This window comes from Hyperoodon ampullatus (assembly GCF_949752795.1).
Source record: "Hyperoodon ampullatus genome assembly, chromosome: X".
NCBI classification, from domain to species: Eukaryota; Metazoa; Chordata; class Mammalia; order Artiodactyla; family Ziphiidae; genus Hyperoodon; species Hyperoodon ampullatus.
Genome location: NC_136913.1, coordinates 114,736,767 through 114,757,090, shown reverse-complemented (window position 1 = coordinate 114,757,090; position 20,324 = coordinate 114,736,767). Strand labels below are relative to the sequence as shown.

General features: G+C 41.9%; 1 protein-coding gene across 3 annotated transcripts in view; it reads left to right on the top strand.

Annotated features, from left to right (window-relative positions):
* HS6ST2 (heparan sulfate 6-O-sulfotransferase 2) overlaps positions 1–20,324 on the top strand; it is a gene marked incomplete at both ends in the record, with an annotated part of 281,173 nt that overhangs the window by 51,933 nt on the left and 208,916 nt on the right. The window lies entirely within an intron of this gene.

The window sequence follows — 20,324 nt, the reverse complement described above, 5'->3', positions numbered from 1 at the left end:
TAAATAAATAAATAAATAAATAAATAAATAAATAAAAGGAGGTGTTGAATATAAAGAGTTAAAAAAAAAAAGGAAGAACCACTGCTACAGCAGAAATGTGCACTCCTTCAAATGGTTCTGGAACTTCCCTGTTACCAAAGCCTTGACCAAGAAGGGTACATAGTAATATATACAATTTATTTGTATCAGATGCTGTGAGTTCCCAGGCTGCTGACTACATAATTGAAGCCCTTTGAAGATGCCAGTTGATAGCTATAATTAGGTAAAAATAAATGTACTAGACCCTTTACATAACTTTCCTAATGACTGTCAGCCAAAGCCCAGGCAGAAGTACTCCCCGAGTTCCCTAGAGTTGAAAGCCAGTGACCTTCAGCTTCCCTCCCCCACCCTTGTGATTTTCATTAGAGCTGTACCTATGTGACAGCCTCAACCAGCAGCATGGTGGGAGTGAGGTCCATCTGTACTTATCCAGGTTTGTTCACTTTCAACATCTGTAACCACAAAATGAGTTTGATCAATATTGGATTATTAGTCACCAAGAAGTAATTACAGAATTAAAAATAAAGAACAATATATGCACATGGGCTTGTGGTATTCTAAGCACACCAAGCCATTCTGATGATTCAAGCTGGAAACAGGTCTTATCCTGATAATGGCCATCAAAACCCACACTTTAAACCAATATCCATTCATATATACATTTCCATATTTTTCATAGAGCTGAGTGCTTGGGAGCTATGGCCCTGGAGTCAGACTGCATGGATTAAAATTCGAATTCTTCCACTTAATAGCTGTGTGACATTGGGCATGGTACTTGTCCTCTCTGTTTGTTCTTCTGCATCATGAGCATAATGATTGTAATAATGATATGCTGACCTCATAGGGTTGTTTTGAAGACTAAATGAAATAATTTCTGTAAAGCACACAGCCCAATGCCTGGCACACAGTAAGTATTCATAGTTATTATTATTCTCTAAGCCAAAAATCATGTGTCTTTTTTCACAGGAGCATTGGGTATGAGGAGTTAGTGTTGCTTATAAAGCTGAACTCTTGAAGTGAGTGGGGGAGAAATTAGAAATCTTTGTGTAATCTATCGAAGTCTTTCTACCCATCACCTACTTACTTCTGCATTGATGACTGGTCTAATGCATCACTGCTTCTTTGCTCTTCTAGCTTTCATGATATGCATTTCTGCTCCATTTTCCTCCACTCATGCACCCAGTAGCACAGTCACACAGTTGATCTTTTTTATTTTTATTTTTCTGGCTGTATTGAGATATAATCGACATATAACACTGTGTAAATTTAAGGTGTATAACGTGATGCTTTGATATACATATATATTGATATATGTATATACCACAGTAAGGTTAGTTGACACGTCCATCACCTCACATAGTTTTCTTTTTGTGTGTGTGGTGAGAACATTTAAGATCTACTCTCTAAGCAACTTTCAAGGACAGTTGACCCTTGGGCAACACGGGTTTGAATTGCAGGGGTCCACTTATAGGTATTTTTTTCCCACTAAGTACGTAGTACTGTACTACAGGATCTGTGATTGGTTGAATCCGTGGATTCAGAGCACACATATGGAGGAACCATGGGCACGTAGGGCTGACTGTAAAGTCATACGTGGATTTTCAACTGTGCAGAAGGTTGGTGCCCCTAATCCCCAAGTTGTTCAAGGGTCAGCTGTATACAATACAGTGTCGTTAACTATGGTCACCATGCTGAACACACATTTGATCGTATACTTTTTGTATGTGGCTCCACTCCGAAGACCTCAACCTGTGACACATTCGTTTCTGACTACATCCATCTCTTCCTTTCTCCCCTCCTGAACCTGCTCTTGGTACCCTCAGGACTTGGTGGTCTTCATGCCTTTCCTTTTTGACTCAGTCCGGAAGTTGCTCCCCATTTTCAATTGCCCTCCCCCACCATGGGTTAAGCACTCAAAAAGTTGATGAAATAGACTCTACTAAATTTATAGCACGTCTTCTCAGATGAGCGTCTTCTCTCTAAACTTCTTTACTGCATTTATTTTAATTTTGAGGTAGAGGGAGGTGGGAAAATATGGAAAGAGACAGGAAGACATGAAGGTGTGCTTGAGAGAAAGGAATATATCAGTGAACAAGCATCTTGTTAGCATTTGTGATGTAGCGGCAAGTCCTGGAGAAGTTTTGGCTCTCATCTGGAGACCTGGAGCGTCCCTACAGAAGCTGGACACTGACTACTTGGCACTCAGTTTGAAGAGGGGCTCCTGTGTTAGGTACAAGGTTGGATTAAAGTGTCCCCTGAAGTCTCGCTCAGTGTACCATTGGGAGTGTTGTGTTCTAATAGGCAAGAATAAGAAATGAAGGAGAAGTGCCAAGAGCAATAGTGATGGGAAAAGAGTTTCATGTCCCCACAGGTCCTTTGACTGCTACGTTGACTGTTTCCCCATTAGTCAGTGAGCTGCTACAGCACAGAAAGTGAGTCTTTCTTTAAATCTTTTTTTTTAAATTGAGGTATAATTGCCATTTGACATTCTATTCGTTTCAAGGATACACTATGATGATTCAATATTTGTATATATTGCAAAATGATCACCACAGCAAGTGTGAGTCTTCTATTTGTATTTCCAGTGCCCAGAACAGAGGCTTGTACCCAGGATGTGTTCAATTGATGTGTAATGGATAAAAATAAATTGAATTGAAGATTGAACTGAATTCAAAAGCTAAGGTTCCTTCTAGCCTGAAAGTGTGGATTCCTCTGATTTCAACCATGACAGGTGTGGCTAAGTCTCCTGGAGGGAAAACCCTGTGCTCCTTTTGTTTTTAACCACCTCTTTGTGGTTGGATACTATAGGTTTTCAGTCAAGTCCTGGGAGGTTGTCAGTTTCCTGTTGTACTTACCAGGATGTTACAGGATTTCAAATAAGCTCCAAAAAGTATGTTTCCAGGAGTTGAGATATAGCCACACTTTCTATACATACCATGGTCTGAAAGCATGTTACATTTTAGAATAGGCATTCTTTTTTGCCGTACGCGGGCCTCTCACTGTTGTGGCCTCTCCCGTTGTGGAGCACAGGCTCCGGACGCTCAGACTCAGCGGCCATGGCTCACGGGCCCAGCTGCTCCGTGGCATGTGGGATCTTCCCGGACCGGGGCATGAACCCGTGTCCCCTGCATCGGCAGGCGGACTCTCAACCACTGCGCCACCAGGGAAGCCCTGCGTGACTATTCTTAATCATACACCAGGTATAGTATTTTTCCATTTTATTTATTTATTTATTTTTGGCTCTGTTGGGTCTTCGTTTCTGTGCGAGGGCTTTCTCTAGTTGCGGCGAGCGGGGGCCACTCTTCATCGTGGTGCGTGGGCCTCTCATTGTCGCGGCCTCTCTTGTTGCAGAGCACAGGCTCCAGACATGCAGGCTCAGTAGTTGTGGCTCACGGGCCTAGTTGCTCCGCGGCATGTGGGATCTTCCCAGACCAGGGCTCGAACCCGTGTCCCCTGCATTAGCAGGGAGATTCTCAACCACTGTGCCACCAGGGAAGCCCCTAAGCCTTCTTCTTTTTGATGCACAGGATTTCTTCACGGAGTGGCTGTTAGGCATTGGGAAGGGGCATTTCACACTTCAGCTTGCCTTAGCAGGACTCTAGTTACAAGGTGGAATTCCTCAAGAGGTTAGCCTTTGCACTATCAGCTACTTTGCATGTGGTTTAAGACTGGACCATAGAACTCACTGTTCTCCTGCTTAGGGAGAAAGAGGTTGAAAGCCCTCAAAACTAGGTTTTGCATTCCAGTTTGCTAATTAAACATAGATGTTAATTCCTTAAATACTTATAATTAGTAATTCTTGTGATTTGTATTGGTTTTTGTCAGGCAGTCTGGGGAGCTGGAAGCAACTGGGGCATTGCTGGCTTTGGTGAAGTTTATTTCTTTTTATGAAATTCTTCATCTTGGAAATGGGGTTTTCACATATTGCTTTCCCAGGCATCATTACTGATTTTCTGGGTTTTATTTCAGGAATGGGACTGGTTTGGGGTGCCAGGGAAGCATTTTGTGGTGCTCTGTATTAAAGTTGTAACATCCAAGAAAATTGTCTGATTGTATGTGGTGTCTAGGATGTGGTACCTTATTGAAAATGTTCCAGATTTTGACAGTATGATGGGTTTATTATCCTTGATTTATATTCCAAACGATCTTATTTTCTTTTGATTAATATTTTGTGCAATTTTTGAGATTCTGTTTTGCTTTCTAGTGTCATTTCCATGCATTTCATTGGCATTTGCTATCATTCACCATCTTTGAGCATTAAAAAAAAAGCAAATACATTCTTTGTAACCTAGAATCTCTCTTCATTTTAAAATTCACATTGAACATGAGCTGAACCAATTGCCATAGCCTTGGTAGCAGCAGTTAGTTTACAACTGCTTATTGCTTGGAATAATACATCTTGCTAGCAGGCTTTCTTAAAAATCCTATCCTTCCAAATGACTCTTTTCCCCCCATCTTTAAAAATATTCTGACTCTTGTGGTTCCATTCTCTTGGAATGTTATTCAATTCCATCTTCTACTTGATCTTCAATGCTACCCCCTCTAAGAAGACTCTCCAAACTTCCCGCCCTCCATATTTGAAATGGATGGCTTTGTCACTACATATTGGTACAATGGGACTTCCTTGAGGCCTTTCTTACCCTCCTTGCCAAGGTGCCAGTGAACTCTTGGCTATTGTTGCCATTAGGTTGGCAGGTACTTGAGAAAAGCAAGTATGCAGATTGGATCCGATCCCTACAGTGACTTGCATAGTGCCTGACGCATGCATATTTGTTGCATGAACAACCTTCCTTATTATATTGAGCTGATCCTTTTGGAGAGCACTGGTTGAATCAAATGGAGTGTGTGAAACAGGATCTGACCATAAGTTGACATAGCTGGAGGGTTAGAGTTGAAAGACTTAATTTAAGCCCCAGACCTGCTACTGATTAGTACTGTGACCTTCAGTTACTTCACTTTTCTGAGCCAGTTTCCTCATTGTATGTATTACACATATTAATAATACTTGCTGTAGATAATTTGCAAAGTTGCTGTGAGGATTAAAAGAGCGAGTATATGTATAAACCTTTTAGAAACTGGAAGTGTATACACATGTAGTAAATTTCCATTTTGAGAGCCTCATTTTTCTTGATCTGTAAAAGAGAGATGATAATACCTACCTTCCTTATTGGGTTATTGCGAAGATTAAGTAAGGTAGCAAAAGATAACATATGTGGAAGTGCTTAGCAAATAGTAGGTGTTTAATCACTGTTGCCTGGATGTGAATTCTCTTCTGTGGACTATCCTGATGTGGGGCTTTCCCAGATCCTGAAGAATGTGTGTGGAAGTCAGGCTGCTTGTATCTTGGATTGGACAGCTTTTTTCTTTTTTTTTTTTTCTTTTTTCAGCCTTGCTAGCTCCAACTTCTTACTTGAAATTGATGCATTTTATAAAATGCAAAGTAATTAAATTTCCTAGTACATGTTTCCAGGTCTTTGAATGGCAGCCAGTAAAAAAGGCTAAATATTATTCTTTTAGAATTCATGTCCTTGATGTGGAGGAAATATCATATTTACTTGCACATATTCCCACCTCAGATTTTGAGTAGAAAACGAAGAAAAATGTTTTCCCCTCTGAATTTCCCTCTTGAAGATGTTATTTGTATTGAAACAGCTATGGCAGCTGCCAGCACAGGAGCATGATTTTCCTTTGCCAAGGTAACCAAAGGTTAAAATCACAGAGTGAAGTAATCAGGCCCCTGCTGTTGGGCTGGAACGTGAGCTGATTCCTTGCAGTCACTCACTGTTCTGCCCCCTCAAGCCGTCTCTCACCTCCCTCCCACCATAAAGGAGTAGGTGTTCCTTCAGGACGATTCACCACCTCCCTCCTTCTATCTCTGTGGTTTCCACCTACACTTACTTCCAAAAACCTCTCCACCCTATGGTTGATGTTTCTTTCCAGGGACCAAAGGCAATCAAGCCTGAAAACTAAAATTCAGTGGATAAGCAAGCTCCTACTATATAGCACAGGGAATTGTATTCCATATCCTATGATAAACCAGAATGGAAAAGAATATGAAAAAGAATGTGTATATATGTATAACTGAATCACTTTGCTGTACAGCAGAAACACAACATTGTAAATCAACTATACTGCAATTAAAAAAAAACACCTAAAATTCACAAGAAAAGGCAATCCTAAATGTAACCCCACTCCATGTCCATTACCTGAAAATAAGCTGTTATTCTGTCTCCAGAATACCACTAAAAGAACTATTGAAAGAGAAAGGAAGGTCAGGAGATCCAGATTCCAATGAACATAGCACCTGATGCCTGTGGAACTCTGGATGGGTCTCAGTTCTTTAGTAAACGGGGACTGGTATCTCAAAGGTTAATAAAGTTTGCCTGAGGTGACAGTGGTTTAGGCCTTCCATTCTCACATAAATTACCCATCCTCCAGTCCCCTTTGTCCCTTGACATTTTCACCACAAAGGAGCTGGGGGTGCTCAGAGGGATTACCTAAAAGCAAGCCCATATTTATCACAGGACGGGATTATAGACCTGCATTTTGGAAAAGAGGTATTTCAGGATTTTCTCAGTATTGAAGCCCCTCATTGTGGGACTGTGGTGGTTTTTAAATCCCCTGCATTGAAATGATCAACCAGTAAAACTTTCAGTTACAGCATGTTTTCCAAAGAAGCTGAGATTTTTCTTTTAATGACTCTCTCTTTGGATTTTTCGCTTCACATCCTTTTGGAGACCCTGAGGCAGTATTTTTTTTTTAAGAATCTGAAAAAGAACTTATCGATGTCTCTGTAAGTGAATCAAGTGGATGTACAGCAGAAAGAAACACAGCATTGAAAATCAGCTCTCCCCCATTATAAAAATATAGATAAATTACAAAAAAAAAAAAAAGAGAGAGTGAGGGAGAGAGAAATTCTTACAAAATTCATTCAGGGGCGGTGATGCAACTTGGAGTCACATCATCTGGACCCACAGCTGGCCTGGGTCCTACGGCTGGACACTCGTGGGGCTGAGCGGCTTGGTGAGGATGTGCCCGCAAATGCAGCCCCATTGGAGTTAATACTGCCTGGTCCCTATTCCATGGGTCCCAAATCTCCAGGTGCAGGGGACCCTTCCTACAGCTAAAACATGCCTGGGACACCCAGAGGATGGTGGACCATCTGGTCAGGAAGAGTTTGGAAAAGTCACCTCATCTCTACATCTCCTGGTGGTCGGGCTCCCCTTTCCGGCTGAGGCAGTATTTTTGTCGGCTAACAGAAAACAGAGAGTTGATGTAAAACCAAGTGTCCCCTCACTCCTGATTCCTGCTCTGCCCCTGCCCCCCACAAAGCTTTATGTTCTTGAAAGTGTGCTGAATTTTAAAATAAAACATCCACTTCTCGTCTCAGCCTTGGGCACTTTGGCCTTAGGTGTGTTTTTCTACAGATATATTACATCCCCTTTTCTATCAGCTAAAGAAAATGAATTCATTCAAGGTCTCCTCTGCCATCCATCAAGGGCCTCCATTAGGAACTTTCCAGAAAGATCTGTGCTAATTGCAAGCGAACCAGTTACCTAGCCCATAACAAAATGCTCAGACATCTTGGGTGCTGCTTACAGATGGAGGGAGAGAGAGGAAGCAGCTGGCTGGGTTCCTTACATTTTTCACATGCCAGCCTGCTAACCTATGCAGATGGGGGACTTTGGGACTGCTCATTACCTCTCCAACAGGGCTGGGCATGTAGACACTGGGGCTCCACCTCCAGAGAGCTGAACTCTAACTCAGGGTCCTTGAACCCTTTAAATCCTGAACTTGAGCCTTGAACTGAAGGAAGCATTAAATATAAGCTCCATGTTTAAAATCAATTGAACTTCCTCCCCACTCTCTACTCCTCCCAGGGACAATGTTAGCACCTTGTAGTCCTGCTATTACTGACAAGATGGCAAGACATGCCACCAGCTGGGGCTGTATTCTACAACCTGAACTACCCCCCACCCCACCCCACCGCCACCTGTCCTCTGCCCCAGGCTTTGGCACTCCCTGCAGTTTCATTGCTCTGCTTGTGAATCATGCTTCTTGTTAGAGGGTAGCCAACGGCTTTCTTGTCACTGGGAAGTGGATTTCATTTCCTCTCCTCCTGGACTTCTGCTTTGTGATCCATGGCCCTCTCTGAGGTGGCAGGGGCAATACCCCCGACTCTCTGCTGCACACGTTCTGCCGTGGGTTTCCCTTCTGGAAGGGGGGTGGGTGGGTGTGGGAGAGCCTCTCCCACATGGTGGAACAGACAGCCAAGTCCAGGGAGGCCTTTGGCAGTCACTTTGGCCCGGATATTGTGCTGGATCAAGACTGAGCTAGGATTTGGGTTTCTCATTTTCACACAGCCGGTTTGAGGGGATGGAAACACAGGTGGGGTTCTGAGGACTCCTGAGTGGAGTAGCACTGCGGGGAGGGTTTGGTCTGAACCTTGAGAGAGTTCCCATGAGCACCTCCAGGAGGATCTGGCATCCTGGGCTGTGTGTGTGGAGGCTTTTTACCATGACCTGTCTCTTTGGCTTCTCTGTGCTCTAAGGAAGGTGTTTCACAATTGAAGCAAAGTTGTATTGATGGTTCTGCTAATCGATTCAAATTCTTCCTTTTTGCAGGGGCAGCTCTAAGATAAATTCTTCTTGCCAGTTTTTATGGATCACTTGTTTGTCTAAAAGTACACACGGAGAATTCCCAAGGCCCGAGTGAGAATTGTGAGAAAGTGCCTTCTTGGATCTAGGGCAATTCTGCAGCTTCAGGGTTATTGATAAACCTGGCAGAGGGCAATGTACAAAGCCTCTGGCTGCTTGGGGAGAAATCTGGTGTTTGGGGGCTACTCTCAGGAAGTAGGAGGGAGTTGTAGAAAGCTGTCAACTGCATAAAGATGATGTCTCATCACTTGGGGGGACAGTTTGTCTGCAGTTAGGTCAGTGAAGCTGTGGATTCATGTTGCAGGAGCCTGGGTTGAGGGCTGCTCACAACCTTACCCTCTGTCCAGGTCAGTTCTCTCCGCTCTGAGTCCCATAACCAAATTCTTATTCTTGATCATTAAGTAGACTGACGCTTCTGTTCTTAACCAGTTCATGTGTTTGCTGAACTGATGGCTGCTCATGTCATTAAAGCTATTCATTCATTCTCTCACTCTTGTTCAGTCAACAAATGTGTTTCAAAATCAGGTCTATGCTGTGCATATAGTTGCATAAGTATGAATGGATGCTTCAGGCAAATGCAGTTTAATGAAGTTTGCCACGGAGGCTTCTGTTTCTCAAGTATTTTAATATCTTTTCATAACCAAAGGTCTGATGGCAAGGGGAAATTGCTGGGAATGAGAGCTTTGGAATAGCATAATATTTAAATGCATGAGCAAGGGCCCAGAATCTCTTATTGTCCACCCATGGAATAACGTAGTTTCCTGTCTTCCCCGAGGGGAAATTTAATAGGATGAGTGGCGATAGAAAGAGCAGCAAGCTTATGTCACCGACACAGTAGAAAGAGTGATCTGGAGCAGCAGTCCCCAACCTTTTTGGCACCAAGGACTGGTTTCGTGGAAGACAATTTTTCCATGGATGGGGGCAGGGAGGATGGTTCAGGCAGTGATGCAAGCGATGGGGAGCAGCAGATGAAGCTTGGCTCTTCGCCTGCCGCTCACCTCCTGCTGTGCGGCCTGGTTCCTAACAGGCCACGGACCGGACCGGCACCTGTCCGAGGCCCGGGGGTTGGGGACTCCTGACCTGGAGCATCCTGCTCTGGCTATGTGGTTCTGTGGTAGCAGCAAGACAGCAAAACAGAGGAGTTGGTACATTATATAGACTTGTCACTGAGTACCCGATCACAAAATGGCCATATTACACATTTCGGTGCTTACCAGGGCCAAAGCTTCCCCTTCCTTTCTAAGTATTTTTTTTTTTTAATCCCTGAGAGGTTTAATTGGCCTTAATGCAGTTTGGGGAGATTGCAGGAGGTGATGCGCTGGGTTGGAAAATGGCTTGCTGACTCAGCCGTGGGACTCAGCAGCGCATTGCCTTTACTCCTGAGGACTCGAGGAAGGAAGTGCTTGGACCTCTGCAGACCTTTGATCAGCTTGTCCAGAAAGAAAACATTTTATTGATTGTTTCATGGCTATCTTTTTTTTTATTGTTCAAAGTATCTATGTTGTAAAGCGTCTTGGTATAATATGATTCTGAAATGATCTCACAATGATTTATTTATTTTTCTTACTTTCAAAAATAGCAATCTTGGTAGTTTCTTAGTATCCCAAAGGAACAGGGAATCAGCTTCTGTCTTAGCAGTCCATTCGGGCTGCTATAGCAGAATACTATATACATTCATTTCTCACAGTTCTGGAGGCTGGAGAGTGTTAGGTTAGGGCACTGGCAAATTAGGTGTGTGGTGAGAACTCGCTTCCTGGTTCATAGACTGCCATCTTCTAGCTGTGTTCTCACATGGCTGAAGGAGTCTCTCTGAGGTCTATAAAAGGGCACTAAGCCCATTCATGAGGGCTCCATCCTCATGACCTAATCACCTCCCAAGGGCCCCACCTCCAAATACCATCACACTGGGAGTTAGGATGACACATATGAATTTGGGTGGGGGGTGGGGGGTACAAACATTCAGTCTATAGCAGCTTCTTGTGAACTTTTTCTGGTTGTGAATATTAAATATTTTAAATAATAAGCAAATCTACAGAGTTCATATGATCATATTAAGGGATTCTGTTAAATTACAAGATTTATTGCTATGTTTGCAAAATAGTACTGAGGCACTTGATTTGTTTCAGAAGCACTCCACTGGGAATTAGTGCACATGGGTTTTGTGACTCTGCCACTAATTAGCTGAGACCTTGGGTAAGTCACTTCCCCTCTCTTCCCAGTCAGCGTCCTGATCTGTAAAAATGAGGGGTTTCTTAGTCCCCTCTAAGACCCTCACCAGCTTTAACATTTTAAGGTTTAAAAAAAGCCCATAGGAGACAGCCTAGTCTTTGGAATCTTTTCCACATTGGTAGTTTAAACAAATGGAGAGGTAGTTGAAAGACTGACTTTAAAATCTAGTACAAGGACTTTACCTATAGGGGGTTTTTAACTGATTTCTTGAGTAAGACTATGATCAATTCCCAGTTCTCTGCACCAGTAAAGGACAACTGATGTGGGTCATTTGAAGGTCTTCCCCACCTGCACTCCCACCTCCAGTAGTTCTGACTTTTGTGCCTCAGAGTGATATTGGAATGTGTTCATGTCTTTGCATATACAACTAATCATGGTGAGAAGTGCCCCCTAGTAAGGTGTTTGGAGGCAAGGGAAGATAGTGGCCAGGGGAGTATCTTCACACTGTTGGCAACTTAAGGAATATTAAGCTCACCAAGAGTTTATCACACTTTGGAGGAATTATTTTAACCAAATTTATAAGACACTGCTCTGTAACTATAAAGTGCCTTTTCATTCATTTGCTAATTATATTGTCAACAGACACTGATTTCTCAGACCCTTAAGATGGTGCCCTTTAGTGGGGATTCCACTTGGGACACCAAGTTCTAAACTAGTGAATGCTCCATGAATAATATTTCCATGAATATGATCTTTTTTTCCAGTAGAGATTGTTCTGCTGAGATGCCAAATCTCAATCCTGAAGAATCAGAGCACCTTTTGGAGTTATTTTCCAGGGCTGAGCACATGCTTGTCCACCTTGATTAGACTGATGTATTCCTTCTGCTTCCTAAGCCACTGATTTATAAATGGTCTCTTGCTGTGAGGTTCAAATATGAGTTCTTGATTAAGACCCTTTTCATTTTACCAGTAGAGACTTTAATATTTATTTGAAAACACGTGTAGGTCACACTTTTACTACTACAACAACAGTTACCAGAAAGTGTTTACTGTGTGCCGGGTTGTGTGCTAAGTGCTTTCCATGAAGTATCTTCTTTAGTCACCACATCAACCCAGATGCAGATCTGTCCAAGAGAAATTTCTGCAATGATGGAAATGTTCCACAATACCAGTATTATCCAACTCCGGTAGCCACTAGCACATGTGAATACTGAGCACTTTAAATATTTCTAGTGGAACCAAGAAGTTGATGTTTTAATTCTGTTTGATTGTGATTCATTAAAATGTAAGCAGCCAGTGTGACCAGTAGCTGCAGTATTGGATGATGCAGGTATGAGATATAAGTACTTTCATTATTCTCACTTTACATGTAAAGAAGCTGTGGATCAAAGAGGCTAAATAATTTTCTCAAGGTCACAGAGCTAGCAAATGGCAGAGCAGGGATTTGATTCTGAAGCCAGTGTCCTTATTTTGTTGCTATTCTGTGGTCACCACTTAGATGGTGCCCCTTCTGTTGTGTCCAGTTTGTGAAGAAACACCTGGATCCAGTACACTTGTAATTAACCAAAGAAAGAAAGCTGATAAATACAAAATAAAGGACAACAGTCATTAAAACAGCATGAACCTGGTCCCCCAATAGTATTATGGCTAATGGAACAGAGGAAAAGGTATATAGATATGAAAATAGATAACATTGTATTGTGTAATTGAAATTTGCTAAGTGAGCAGAACTTAAATGTTCTCACCAAAAAAGAAACAGAGATAAATATGTGAGGTGGTGGATGTGCTAATTAACTAGGACAGAGGAATCCTTTCATAATATATTCGTATGTCAAATCATCATGATGTACACATTAAGTATCTTACAGTTTTGTCAATTATCTCTTTTTTTTTTTTTGCGGTACGCGGGCCTCTCACTGCTGTGGCCTCTCCCGTTGCAGGAGCACAGGCTCCGGACGCGCAGGCTCAGCAGCCATGGCTCACGGGCCCAGCCGCTCCGCGGCGCGTGGGATCCTCCCGGTCCGGGGCACGAACCCACATCCCCTGCATCAGCAGGCGGACTCTCAACCACTGCGCCACCAGGGAAGCCCTGTCAATTATCTCTTAATAAAGCTCAAAGACATTAAAAAAGGTAAAAAAGAAAATAGATGTTTGTTATATTTATATTCATATATGTATATAAATTGAATACATGGTAAACTGGACATCATGAAAGAATTAAGGAAGAGAAGAGCTACTTAACTGGTTTGGGAAAACTGGTTATCAAATAAATAAACATAAGCTCCTAACCTGATATATTATAGGAAAATAGATTCCAAAAGGCATATGATTCAATTATTAAAGAATAAACTTATTTAAAAAAATCAAATCACAAGAAAAACAACGGCTGAAAATTCATTTAAGAAGCCATCTGTTATGTGGTAAGTTCTGAAGAAGTCATGAAGGAAAAAAATTACGGATTTGACTACTTAAGAAGTAAAGACTTAATGAACAATAAAACTATACTTAGAATAAAAAGGACGACAGATTTGGGGAATATTTGCAACAAATAAGACAGAAAAGGGTGCTAATTAGATTTTCAGTAAGAAAGACCTTAGGACGCTCAGGTAAGTTAATGGAAAAGACCATGAACAGACAATTGACATAACAAGGGATGCAAATAGTGAATAAAATTTACGAGGAACAGTTGAAATGGGGCTTTTCAAAGAGGTACAGGTTAAGTGATGACAAGACAGCATCTTATACCTTTTGAATTTAGAAAAATTTAAGAAAATAATAATTCTCTGTGTTGGAGAGAAGGTGGTAAAACTGATGTATTTATATGTTGCTTGTGGCAGCTGAAGTTATTCTGATTTAGAAAGCAAATTTGATAAAATAATCAAGAATCATAAAAATGTTTATTACCTCTGACTTAATGATCCCCTCCAAAAATTTATCTGAAGAAAAAACCCGTAAGGACAAATTTACCTCCTTCCACCACTAAATCTTGAAAGTGGAAAAAAAGTCTACATATTGATTGAATTTGTGAAGATTAAAAATTATAGCATTAGTCCTAATAAGGAAAGAAAGGGAAGCAATAGAAAATATCCAGTCATTGGTGGAGATGGTTAAGTAAATTATGATAGGTACACTCTAAGGAATATTATACATCTGTTAAAATGATCATTACGGCCACTATGTAGGAACATGGAAAATGGTCATAGTGGCAAATGAAAAACAGTAGGATGCAGATTCATACCTGGGATAAGTAATATTTCACCCATGTCCCAAGATACACATGCATATGGACCCAGACTACAAAGGAACTCAGGGAAATGAAAACAGTTGGTATATTAGGGTCATGGGATTGTGGGTGGTTTATTTTTCTTTTTCTTACCAATGTCCTATTTAGCAATGAATAAAAATATAGAAATGAAGACATGAACAGGCAGTCACAGACGTGAATTATATTCATAAAGCACTGTTGCTTGTTGGAAGCTTCCCCTTTCCCCCCTTTGTCCTCAGACTCCTTGTTTAGATGAGCAGCAAGTGACTGGAATTATCCGACCTTCATTGGAACACAATCAGTAGAAGAAAGTACTGCTTTATGTGAAGAGATTTATTCTGTGATGGTTGGCAGGAGAAAGGATGTACAAAGACTCTGTGTGGGCAGATTCAGCAGAGGTAGTGGGAATGAAAGAGGAGGCCATCTGGTAGAATGTGCTGCGGCAAATTAAATTGCAGATTATGAACATGAAATACCAGAAGAAAATCCAAATGCAGTGGACTTGGAAAAAGCCCAGCTGAAGCACTATAGAACAAATCAACTACAGACTGACAGTATGCCACTCATAAGCTCAGATATGTCCATTACCAAGGAGAACCTCACTCAAGCCAGATTTTGCAGACCACATTCTATGTGGATTTCCCTTAGGGGAAAAAAATCAACAAACTGCCCCCCCCACCCCCGCCGCACACACACAGATGCCTTAGACGGAGCTACTGTTTCAATGAATATGGTAAATGCAGAATTAATAGGAAGGCATTGGGTTTGATTTGAGAGTCGTGTTCATTGGTGAACTCTAACACCCAAACCAGACATGTGTGTGGATATGCACTGTGTTTCCTTCCTACCCTCCATCCATCCCTTCCATCCTTCCTTCCTTCTCTCCCCTGACCCCCGCCTTTTCTTTCCTTTTTTCCTAAGCAGTTCTGGTCCCTACCCTCTAGTGCATATTCAGCGACTTCTGCTTTTTCCCACCTTTTGTATTTGACTGCTTCCATTAGAGTGTTGATAAATTTGTCACGATCCTTGTCTGTATAGAGTTCTTGCTGTATTTCAAACCTCTTTATGGCAGCTCTGCTGTAAGTGTGCTTTCAACGACACCGTGGTTCTGCTGTGGCTTTGGAGCGGGTTTGGTTTTCTTTCCAAAGAGATAGCTCCATGTGATGGCTTGATTGAGGAGGGGCACAAAAGCAGTGGATGTGTGTGAAAGGCTGTCACTGGGAAGAGGGACTTGGATATTTCCCATGTGGCTAGAAAGAACACAATAAATCCCAGTGGGAGATGGATTTCAACTCTGGAAAAGGAAGCACCTTCTAATATAGCAGGTCAAAGATGGTATGGGTTATTTCCAGGGCCGACATATCTGGGTGTACAATTTGTTCATTGTACAACGGTACCTGGCTACGGAAATGAATGAAAGATGAGATGCAGCCCGTGCTTTGCTCACTAAGCTCTGGATTTCGGAATGGGGCCGTGTCAGCCGGGAGGAAGGGGTGCCTGGAAAGAGCATCTTTGAGGCTTCCACATAGAGGCACCACATGTGCTAGGGGTAGCCCCAGCTGCCCCAGGAGAGGAGTGCCTTCTCTCCAGTTCGATTGTTAGCAAGGAGAGAATGGCTTAGCTTACACACTAGAGGAAGTGTTCGCTTTTCCCCACCATTGCTGCATTTCCCGGATGTGCTTTGACTCTACCGCCCTACCGAATAATCCCCTTCTCTCACCTTGTCTGTGGCCATCTTGCATCTTCTCATCTCACATATGCTAACAACATCCACATTAAGACTCCCACCTTCCTGGAGATGGGTAGGTGCCATTACACACAGTGCTGGGTTCAATTCTCATTTCGGAGAATGTGCCTTCTCTCTTTTTTGTTGCAGAAGATCAGCACCCCATTCTGGCCCACCCCCTAGTGCTTTGTAACGACTGCAGGGGATAATGCAAACTGAATGCACTTTGAAAACTGTTAAGAAATGTCATTACTTGTATTATTAAATGAGACCCTGTAACATTAGGTAATCAACAGTCTCGGAACTCCACTAAAGACACTAATATGTCTTTAGTGGCAACAAGTGCTGCTTGTTTGGTCGTCAGGAATTCCCCAACCACTGCAGTTCATAGCTGAGTTTCTATTCATCAACCCCCGTGCAGGGCTGACATCCACACCATCATCTGGCTCTCAGGGTATAGCATTTGGTAGTTTAGTCATCCTTTTGTGTGTACATTTTGTTTTCCCCAAATAGACTGCAAACTCCTGGCGCTGGGTGCCATGCCATATACTCTCTTGGAAATCCCAATAGGACATCATATAATACATACTTTTTGAGTTGAACTGAATTAATTCTTCCTTTTTACTTCTCTCCCTCCCTTCCTTCAAGAAATTTTTTTTTTTGTCCGGTACGCAGGCCTTTCACTGCTGTGGCCTCTCCCGCTGCAGAGCACAGGCTCCGGATGCGCAGGCCCAGCGGCCACGGCTCACGGGCCCAGCTGCTCCGTGGCATGTGGGATCCTCCCGGACGGGGGCACGAACCCGTGTCCCCTGCATCGGCAGGAGGACTCTCAACCACTGCGCCACCAGGGAAACCCAAGAAATATTTTTTGAGTGTCTACCGTGTTTCAGTCATCGTTCTAATGAACAAAACAGACAAATGTCCCTGCCTTCGTGGAGCTTTCTACTCTTGTCCCGATCTGCCTTTTACTAGCTGTGTGTGGCCTCAACCAAACCACTTCTGTCTCTGGGACTGTGTACCCTCCTGTGTACACTAAATGTTTCCATCTTTCCTTCCTATTGTTTTTTCTTCAACCATCTTCTCTACCTTTACTTGCTTTCTTGGTCATGCCTTTATTTTCCCACAATTCAAAATCTTGAGTACTAGAAGGAAAATAACAAGGATGCCCTTTTTCATATGACTCATCTTTGGGTATTTCTATAGCTCTATTTGCCTAGATCATTCTTTTCTCTTTCTCTGTTATAGATTTTTTTTTAGCCCAAAGACAGTGCCTATTTTATTTCCACCTTGAGTGCCCAGCTCACAATGTGCTTTTACTCAGTTTTTCATGTATTACTTTGGATTTTCTCCCATTACAGCATCAACCTTCTTTTGTTTATTTCCTTTAGTCTTCTGTACTGAGAGCAGCTCCCAGAGTTATAGCCTTGGATTCTCGAGCTGCAGGAGATTGCTTGTTTAACCATGATCAATCCTCAGGAGAAAATTGGGTCTTTTTTCTCCTATAATTTTATTTGTTTAAATCTTGACTGCTTATAGTAAATATCCTCTCAGAGATAATTTCATTTCCAAATAATTTGGTATCTGATTTGATGCAGCTTGAGTGTTTATTTTGGGGATATCGTTTTTCTTTTATAATGAGTTTCCCACAATAGCTTTGCTTAATGTTGTCACATCTTCTTTTTGCCAGGCTACCAGCAGGATTCTGGTTAGCTTTCCTGGAGTAATATTAGTTTACTAGTAGTAATTAGCTCTCAAGAAAGTTCTTTGTTGGCAGTAGCATTTGGTTTTCACCAAAAAAACAAAAACAAAACCCTCCAATTTAAAAAATGTGATTAATTTTTAAAAGCTTTAAGGAAATATGATACATTTACTCCTATATGATTTTTATAGTGTTTGCAGTCCAGTGATCATTTTCATATTAGTTAAGTTTCAGTTTCAAGATGCTAAGGTAGATTTATATTTACACATTGTTTAAGTCAGGAACTAAATGTATTCTTTTAGGAATGTATACTAATTCAGGTTTATTTATTAAATGAGCTTGGTCTAGGGAGATGAAGCTTCTATTTTCGATTAATAATTTCACACATGTCAAGTTTGAATTTACGTGAGAACTCTAATAATGGCCTGTCTTTGGTTGTTGTTTCCAAGATACCAAGAGCATTGTAATTAGCGATAAGGAAAGCACTGACCAGCTCAGGGAACCACATATTAGTTGCCTGGCATGAAAAGGAAATACTTCATTTCAGAAAGTCACTTTTCTTCTTAAGCAAGGAACAGTAAAAGTCACTTTAAACTGTTTCAGATGAATTCCATATGGCAACTGGGATGCATCTCAAGATTTGGGCCATGTAAATTTGAGACACCTGGGAGGAGAGAGTTGTCTCCAGTCCAACAACTTCACAAATTCCTACTTAGTAAATCACTGGGAACTGCTTATTCTTATTCTTGTTCTTATTCTTACTCTTATTCTTATTCAAATCAGTTGTTTCATTTCAATACATCTATAGAAGGTAATCTTCTTGCTGTGTCTTCATAGGGTGGAAGGGTGAGGGAGCTTTCTGGGGCCTCTTTTATAAGGACACTAATCCCATTCATGAGGGCTCCACCCCCATGACCTAATCACCTCCCAAAGGCCCCACCTCCAAATACCATCACATTGGGGATTAGATTTCAACATGAATCTTGGGGCGACAAAAACATTCAGTCTGTGGCAGTTTTACTTCCAGATTCATGGGTCTGAAAATGTTACACACATGTAATGGTTTATGCTCTTTAAAATGCTTTTGCAGTGATCTCAGTTTTATTCTGCCTAGTGGGGCAAGGATTCTCCATTTCATAGGTGAAGACATTGACTTACTCGAGGGTCCACTGTGCGTTAGAGACAGAAACTGGGACTAGAAGCACAGCTTTTCTTTTTCCACAGCATTCAGCCATTGCAACTACTTTTTCCTCTTTCGCTTACATTGACATTAATAGGTTAGTACCAAAATCCTTTAAGACACAGGAGGAGTAATTAAGTTTCAGTCTCCTCAAACAAGATATCCATCTATAAAAAGATGGATGTTGTAGGACCATGAAGATGGCAGTCTTAAAAAAAATCTCAGCAAAGAATAGTGTTGTGACTAGCGATGGAATGAAAGCTGTGAGAATTGCACAGATTCCAAAATGCTTTTAAACCAGGCTGCTGGTCCTCTTTCCACATGGGGAGTGTGGTTGTGTGGTTTGTGGGTATTTGTTTGTCCCTAAGTGGCTCTTGAGCTCCTGCTTCAAGCCTCCCACAGTCCCAGCCCAAGGCTCACAATGCCTTACCCCCCAGGACACAATTCACTTACAATCACAATGTAACATTTTAGAAGACTTGGTGTTTTGGGGCAACAGTGTGTCCAACTCTTGATTATTTACAGTCCGATTATCCTTGTTGGAGAATATTCTGCCTCATTTTGCTTCCCGCTGTCTGCATGCCTACCTTTTACTTTTTGTAAGCTCCAGATTCAAAGTCTGTAGGATTGGAGGGGGGAGGATGGATGGAAACAGTTTTACTTTCTTACAGCTCTTGCAAGTGAAAATAGTTAAACGAGGATGGGGCTGACACTCTTTGTATGGTGTGTTGGGAGATTGTGGATTTCAGTTACCTGTGCTCATGCTGTTGCCCAGGACTACAAATTATCGGCAGCTGGCTCTAAATGAAAGACCAAATAAATCTTGATTTGAAGTTACCTAGTGTCTTCAGGATTGCAGGGAAGATCTCCGATCTTCCTGGGGCTCTCAGCCGTGTGTTGGCCTCCCATTTGGAACCCCTTTCCCGCTTTCATCAGAACCTTGACACGTAAATGACTAACTCGCCGTGGCATCCATTTATCCATTTTAGAGAATGGCTGTAGGTAAGTACAGGGCCATAATTTGAATCCTATACTGGGATGGGTCCCCAGGCTCATTAACTGATGACAGAATAGGAGAAGACTTTGACACCTACAGATTCATTAGAGAGAGCTGGGCAGATTTATGTCAAGGAGGTCAGCCTTGGAAACTTGATGAATTTCTGTGGGTGGATGGCAGTGCAGATAGGCAAGAATGATGCTTTAGATTGAATCTGCATCTGCACCAAGAATGTTTTGCTATATAGTACTGCCTGTCCCAAATCCTAATTGAAGAGGAAAGTGAATAACACATTGATAGTCTTTCTGAAATGGATTAGAAATAGGGCTGGAAATCAGAAGCTGAGAAGAGGGATATACAAACATTTATAAAGGTGGACCCTAATAAATGGAGCATACTATGATTACATTAATAACAATGTCTTATGCTATTATACATAATGTTAAAGCCCCTCTTTGGTTACTTCTACCCTTGCTGACACCACGGCAGTTTTGGAGGCTGCTGGTGGAGGGAAATAGGATGAAAATTTCTTGGAGTTTATCTTTTCAATAATGCAAAAGACATAGATCAGTGTTTCTCAACCTTGTTTTCT